General features: G+C 29.7%; 1 long non-coding RNA gene across 1 annotated transcript; it reads right to left on the minus strand.

Moving 5' to 3' along the window:
• Positions 1 to 5,547: 5,547 nt before the first annotated feature.
• On the minus strand, positions 5,548 to 6,136 carry LOC131611288 (uncharacterized). The gene is made up of 2 exons (XR_009286828.1): positions 6,038 to 6,136; positions 5,548 to 5,866 (listed from the first exon to the last, which is right to left on the minus strand). It is a non-coding gene; the product is annotated as an uncharacterized LOC131611288 (long non-coding RNA).
• Positions 6,137 to 8,013: the final 1,877 nt, after the last annotated feature.

Raw genomic sequence — 8,013 nt, forward strand, 5'->3', positions numbered from 1 at the left:
ACTCCATGGAACATTTACCTGTGCATCTCGCCTATGAAGCTTATCTTGGAGGACCTGTTCAATATAAGTGGATGTATCCGTTTGAAAGGTTCATGGGTGAGTCAAAACGATGAGTGAAAAATAAGGCTAGAGTTGAAGGATCGATATATGCACATTACTTGCATCGAGAAACATCACATTTTTGCAGTCACTATTTCAAGCATTTGATGTTAACTCCAAGAATCATTCGAAATCCTGTCAATGTTAGTGAAAGGAGTCAATTCACTTTATCGGTCTTCGGGCCTCCCGGCCGTTCATCTGGAAAAAAGGGTGTGCATTGGTTGACCCAACAAGAAATGCAATCTGCCCATGTTCATGTCTTGATCAACTGCGTTGAAGTTAAACCATTTCTTGTGTAAGTATACATACCCCTAACTTTTAATTTTCTTTACAATCATAAAACTCATTACTCTGAAACTTATAATGTGTTTCTTTTTAGGGAATTCAACAACACCTATTTTCATACTACCGGTGTACAATCAACATCTGGTGTCATCCATGCTCAATTTCCACCATGGTTTAAGGAGAGAATGTATAGCATAGTTGCACCGACTCCCGAAATACTCCATCTGAGAAACTTGTCTCAAGGCCCTATTCAAAGCGCAAATGAATGGCACACATACTTCGTGAATGGATATAAATTTCACACTCATACATGGACTGAAGGGAAAAAGACCATAAACAGTGGTGTTTTTGTGAAAGGAGTTACAGATGGTGGTGAAGATGACTTTTATGGTTTTGTCAAACATATCTACGAGTTGGTGTACACTTACTTGGACTCGGAAAATAAAGTTATCTTGTTTTATTCTGAATGGTATGATCCAACTAGAGGCACAAAAATAGATAGGACATATGGTACTGTTGAGATTTAAATGGACAGGAGGTACAAAGAGTATGACCCTTTCATAATGTCACATATTGTTAGGCAAGTTTACTATGTTCCTTACCCTTCATTTGTGCCACGCAAACGAGGGTGGTGTGTTGTCATAAAAACAAAACCAATGGGTCATATTGAATCTGACGATCTAGTGGAAGAAGATCTTTCTTTCCAAGTTGATGAAGTGGAACAAATTAATGATGTGGTTGCAGATGAACAAACTACAAGTTTGTCTGATACAATGGTTGGGGGGCATCTAGTTGATTCGTCTATATTGGATGAAGAGCATGAAGATATTGCATATGAGGACAATATCACATCAAATGATGAGAATGATGTGGATGACAAGCACGAAGATTTAGAATAATGAATATGTGTTGTTGAAAATGTATTTTTATAATTTCACTTAATGAACTATGTATTGAATGTGTTAATGACAACCAGTTGTTGAGATTATATTTTTATAATTTTACTTAGTGAACCATTTGTTGAATATATGTATATTAATTGTGTAATCTCTATAAATAGGGAAAATGCAACCCCGACCTGATAAAGGTAAGGGTGTAGCTGATATTGGTAAGAAGAAGCACCAACGCCCACGAGTAGTAGTATGTCAGTCACCTCAGTTGGCCACGTGTCCTCTCCCGCAGAGTCAGGTTAATCGTATGTTCATGGCCAGTACTCAGGGTTTTCTGCCACTACTCTCCTCTCAGTATCCATATGACAGTCCGTCTTTTATTACCCCACCACCACCTAGTTACCCATCCTTCCAGCAGACACAGATGCCCCCATCCTTCCAGCAGACACATGTGCCCCCCATCCTTCCAGCAAACACAGATGCCCCCATCCTTCCAGCAGACACATGTGCCCCCATCCTTCCAGCAGAACGCAGGATTTGGTTTTCCACCTCCCACACAGACTAGTTCCTCATCTTTCCAGCAGACTGGAGGATCTAGTTTTCCACCTCCCACACAGACTAGTCCCTCATCTTTCCAGCAGACTGGAGGGTCTAGTTTTCCACCTCCCACACATATTGGTCCCACCCCACATCCATCACATGTGCCCCCACAGGATGATGATCAGGTGGAGGATGAGACTGTGGAGGATGAGACTGCGAATGATCAGTTGGATGGGAGCGATCTTCGAGGGGATGATGATCCGAGTCAGATTCATATCATTGACAGGAGATTTTTTATTGGGCCCGAAGGAAACTCGTAAGTTTCTTATTTATCAATTTTTATTTAAGTATACGTTTCCATTTTATATAACTTTATAATTAATGTTAATTCAATTAATGTTGTTTAGATTCACGCCGAGTCGGACTGCTGCCAAAGTTATAAGTTATATAATTCAGCAAAATTATTAAAAACTTATAAACACTTTTAAAGATGTTAAGGGCGATGATAGAGAATATTGGTTTACGCATTTTCAGGTATACTTAATTTATTGTTTAAGTTATTGTTATTTAAATAACTTTTTCACTACAGTTATCTAATTTTTATTTTATCTACTTTTATTGTAGGAAAAATGTGTGTGGGAACCAATGAAAGAGAGACAGATTAAAAAAAATTATTATGGAAGAACTGCAAGACGACTTTCTGACATTCTACGACGTGTTAGAAAGCGTTGGGAACTTCATGGCATCCGTCCTAGTTGGATAGGAGAAGAAATCTTTCGGGAACTTCTTAAATATCGGGAGAGTGATGAGTTTGCGGCCAAATCTAAAAATGCAAAGAAGATGAGAGCATCTGAAAAAGGTGGTTGCCTTAATGCTGTTGGAAGTATAAGCACTGCTGAGCATGTTCGTCGCATGGTAATAATTATTACCACTTCTTAAAGTTATAATTTCAATTAATAATTGATATTATTAATTATAGTTTATTTTGTTATTTAGACTAAGGAATTAAATAGACCACCACTTATGACCGAGCTGGTTGCGAGGACTCGGAAAAAGAAAACAGGAGCTTTTGTTGACAATCGTACACAAAAAGCTATGGTAAGTTATTTAAGCTATCGGTGTTATTTTTTTAAGCTATCTGTATTATTTGGTTAAGCTATCCGTATTATATTTGGTTAAGCTATCCGTATTATTTGGTTAAGCTATCCGTATTATATTTGGTTAAGCTATCCGTATTAGATTTATAATTTTAGTTTCTTAATTTTAATATTAGATTTATATTTAGTTTATTGAATTAATTTATAAAATTTATTAATTAATTTTAATATATTTAATTTATTAATTTGATTATATATATATATATATAATATTTGGTTTTTGAAAAAAAAATATTAGTGAGGTGATTTCCATGTCACTAAGTAGTGACATGTAAATCACGTCGCAACTGCACAAATATAAATGCGCTTTTATAACTCTCTAGGCAAATTTAGCGACGTGATTTGCATGCCACTAGGTAGTGACATGAAAATCACGTCACTAATAAAGATGCTTTTACTGACTCATTACTGCTACGCCTGCTCTGAATGAAAAAACATTAAACTCTGGTCAAAATGTTGCGACGTGATTTTCACTTCACTAATTAGTGAACTGAAAATCACGTCACTAAAAGTTGCCACCTTGCCTCGTAAATGACCACGTCGCAAATAATGGTTTGTGAAGTGTTTTTTCTGTATGTGGCGTGATAATTACGTCACTACTGAGCTCTTTTTTTGTAGTGAGGTTTATAAAAGTAGGATATATTGTATATTATGTTTTTAATAACAAAATATATATTTTATTATTGAAAAAGAATATATTATATATATTATTAAAAATAGATTATAATATAATTTTCATTAAAAACAGTATTTATTTTTATTCAAAATAGTATATATTTTTAATTCAAAACAATATATTATTAAAAATAGTATATTATATGTTTATTAAAAATATTATATTATTTTTTATTAAAAATAGTATATTATATGTTTATTAAAAACAATATAATATTTATTTATTAAAAAGTTGTATATATTTTTATTTATATTATATTATTAATAAAAATAGAATATATATTATAATATATATGAAAAACATTATAAGATATTATATGATATAGTTATCTTCTTTTTTAAGACCCAATATCATATTTAGATAAAACAAACATCCTCTTTTGTCAAATATACCAAAATTTCATTATAGAAAACAAATAAAGAATTTTTAAATATTCACCTAATCAAGAAAATTCTTTAAAATTCAATGATGTTTAATAAGATAAATGAGTTATCCTTTTGTAGTAATGAATATTTGAAAATAATTCTTTTGGTAACTTGATAATGCAAATGATGATAAGCCATGTGGATTTTAATTCGTGTTTAGTTGATTATTGTTTTATCCTTTTTAGGTTTTGTTTTTAAAATAACAGGAGGGCATTATAGAATGTTTATATCCATTCATTTGTAATGAATTGATATTTGATGGATATATATTTTTTTATTCAAAATAGTATATATTTTTAATTATATGTTTATTAAAAATAATATATTATATATTATAAAACATAGTAAATTAATTTTTTTTTTGAAACTAATGTAATATTTGTTTATTAAAAATATCAATATATTTTTATTTATATTATATTATTTATAAAAATAGAATATATATTATAATATATATTAAAAACAGTATATGATATTATATGATAGGATTATATTCTTTTTCAGACCCACTATCGTATTTAGCAAAAATAAACGCATTCCTTAGTCAAATATACCAAAATTTTATTATAGAAAACAAATAAAGAATTTTTAAATATTCACCAAATCAAGAAAATCCTTCAGAATTTAATGAAGCTTTATAAGGTAAATGAGTTATCTTTTTTTTGTAGTGAGTGTTTGAAATTAAATTTTTTGGTAACTTGTTAATGCAAATGATAAACGACATGGATTTAAATTCATGTTTAATCGATTACTGTTTTATCCTTTTTAGTGTGTGTTTTTAAAAAAAAACAAAGGGCATTATAGGGTGTTTATATTTATTCATTCGTAATGGATTGATAGTTGATGCGCGTAACACACTAGTATGCATGTGAACGCAGGAGTATTTCAACCAAAATTATTTAAAATAATTTACGAATCCAAATACGGGAAAATGCGTTATTTTTTAATTATATATGTTACTAAATTTTTTTATTTTGAAATTATTTTTAATTTAAGTTACAATATTTTTAAAATAGTATATAGAAAAGTGAGCTATATCGGGAAAAATAAATTGTTTTTAATTATTTTCTTTACTAATATTTTTATTTTGAAATTATTTTCTATTTAATATACAATATTTTTATGATAATATATGAAAAATTGAAATATATATTATTAATATAAAACAATTGTGGTATAATAATTATGTTTTTCTTTTAAAAATATGTCTTTTTTAAAAAAATTAATAAACCTTTTTAGTAAAATAATTTTATTTTTATTTTTTATTACATTTTTAAAACTAAAAACGTGTATATCATGATATCATATTAGTACTTGTGCGAACATATATTTCACTAGTATGCATTGAAACTAGTAAATAAAGTAAAACAAAATTAAATACTTGATGCCTCTAGATAACCATAAAATCCGTAGTTATGTTTACAAAGATATATTTTGTTATATATTAATATTAAAGACTCAAAGTAGAGACAAAATTAAAAATAAAAACACATATATTGGAATGTGATGTAATTATTAATTATAACATGAAACTTTAGATTTAATTACATTTTAGTTGACCATCAACAAACATGCTTGCAAGAAATAGTGTCTTTCTATCTTTCACTACTTGACATTTGCAGCAACATGTGCAACGGTGCATATTGTTGGGAAGATCTTCACAAATACAGTCTTGAACCATGGCGCTTGCTCCAAATGCAGCATTCAAATCTTGACCGCAACTGCGAGAATCGCTACATTTGCCTGGCAAGTCCAAGTGACGCGGACAAAAGGATTGATTCGCTTCGGTGCTTACTACATTTATAATATTATAGATATAAAAAACTTGATTAAATCAACAATATTCATATTCATACGTAAATATTTTTACACAAGATTATACTCTCTCATGTTAAAATATTTATGTATGAACGAATGATATAAGAGTTACGATAAATATAATAATAATTATTATTATATATGTACCTGATCCGAACGTAAGGTTGAAGAAGAAGAAAGTACATAAGAATATGAGAATGCAACCTATCTTCATGATGATTTTTCTTAAAAAATATTTTTTCAAATGACACTCTTAAAATGTCTGGCAATGTTAACAAAGAAGACAAATATATATAAACTAAATATCCATAAACTACTATTTTTGTACAGTTAAAGATAATGTTAAGTCATTATTTTTATTATTATTTTTTCTTAAATTCAAATAAAATAACTTTAATTCATAAAGATAAATTAAAGAAATAAATAATAATAATAATAATAATAATTAAGTAAAACAAGGACAATACAATTAATTCAGCCAACGAGAAACCAGAACCAACATAGTTTTAGTAATTTTGGTATATGGTAGTTTTGATAGTTTTAGTATATAAATTTGGTGAATTCTTATCTACCAAATTCAAAAAGTTCGCTAAAGTTACCTTTAATATAAAATTTCTTGGAAACAACAAAAAGTTGTACTATTTTATAATTAATTAAAGGGGACAACTTCTCTATCCATCACAAAAAGTTAGGTAGTGTACCTCCAACCAATCACATGATTTCATCTCATTTAACACATTTAATTATTTATTAAAATAATAAAAATGTTTGTTGTTTACCCAACTTTTTGAGTTGGGTAGATAAGAATTCACCTTAATTAAATGTGTTAAGATTAAATGGAACCTTGTGATTGGTTGAAGGTACTCTACCCAACTTTTTGTGATGGGTAGAGAAGTTGTTCCAAATAAATTTATCTCTCACATCAGTATAATATATATTAATTATTTTTTTTATTTTGTTAACTAAAGTCACAAAGTTACACTGCAACAACAATAACAACTTTAAAATCACTGAAGTCAATCACGACCGCAACAGGCAACGACAAACAAAGGACGAGAGGTCTAAACCTCCCAATTTAAGCTAGCTTTCTCTCTAATGCTAATAAGTAATAACTATCGAATTCTAAGACAATGATTTGATTAGAGCAATAGTATCTTCCACACTCCTCTTATCATCTTTAAAATTTATCTCATTTATAGACAACCAAATACCCTAACAAATGGCTAATCAAAACAAATAAACAAAAAGCTCATGAACATGACAATGGAGTCAAATATTCACATGTTGCGTAGGATCAATTTTTATGATTGGTATAAATTACCATTGCTTTGTAACTTTTCAACCTAGTGTGTTCTTGTTGTAAGAGTTGCACCCCTAGTGCGATTTCTTATATTCAATTGCTTATTAAAAAAATTCATTAGTGTAACAAAACTTGCTCCAAAAAATCTTAGATTCCAAACCAAGCTTTCATCATATTCCAAACTTGCAAACCAAAATCACATTTGAAGAACAAGTGCAGGGCCGATTCCTTAGACTTGCTCCAAAAAACAATAGAATTTTCGGTATTTTCAAAAGCCACCCTCTCTTAAAAAATACCTTCTTTGTAAGAAACTTATCAAGAATAAGTCTTTAACCAAAAAAAGTTGATTTGGCTTGGAACCTTTACTTTCCAAGGAGCTTTTAATTCATCAATGACATTAGCTTCCAATTTCATATTTACCGAACGCTGCCCGCCATTAAAGAGTAGCTATTTTTATAAAAAAAAACCTTTAATTTATTTCTCCATCACTCTAATGTATCCTCCATTTATTGGATAGGATGCACCATCTTCAAAGTCTCCTATAAATTCTCTACTTGATTCGCCTCCTCATCAATCAAGTTTGAATCTTCAATACCAAATTTTCAATGCTAAAAATTATTAATCCATAATCCCATATCTTCTATCCTACTCTAAGACATAACTAAAGAGTTAAAAAGTTGAGGAAAACATGTGCTAAGTAGAAGAATTCCTAACCCAACATTGTTTTTGCTGGAATCGTAGGGTAAGAGAGAAAATAACCTTAATAAAGAGTTTATGCATGAGGGATATGATAGAGGAGTACTTAACCTATAATGAGGGTTGT

This window comes from Vicia villosa, linkage group LG6 (assembly GCF_029867415.1).
Source record: "Vicia villosa cultivar HV-30 ecotype Madison, WI linkage group LG6, Vvil1.0, whole genome shotgun sequence".
Lineage (NCBI taxonomy): Eukaryota > Viridiplantae > Streptophyta > Magnoliopsida > Fabales > Fabaceae > Vicia > Vicia villosa.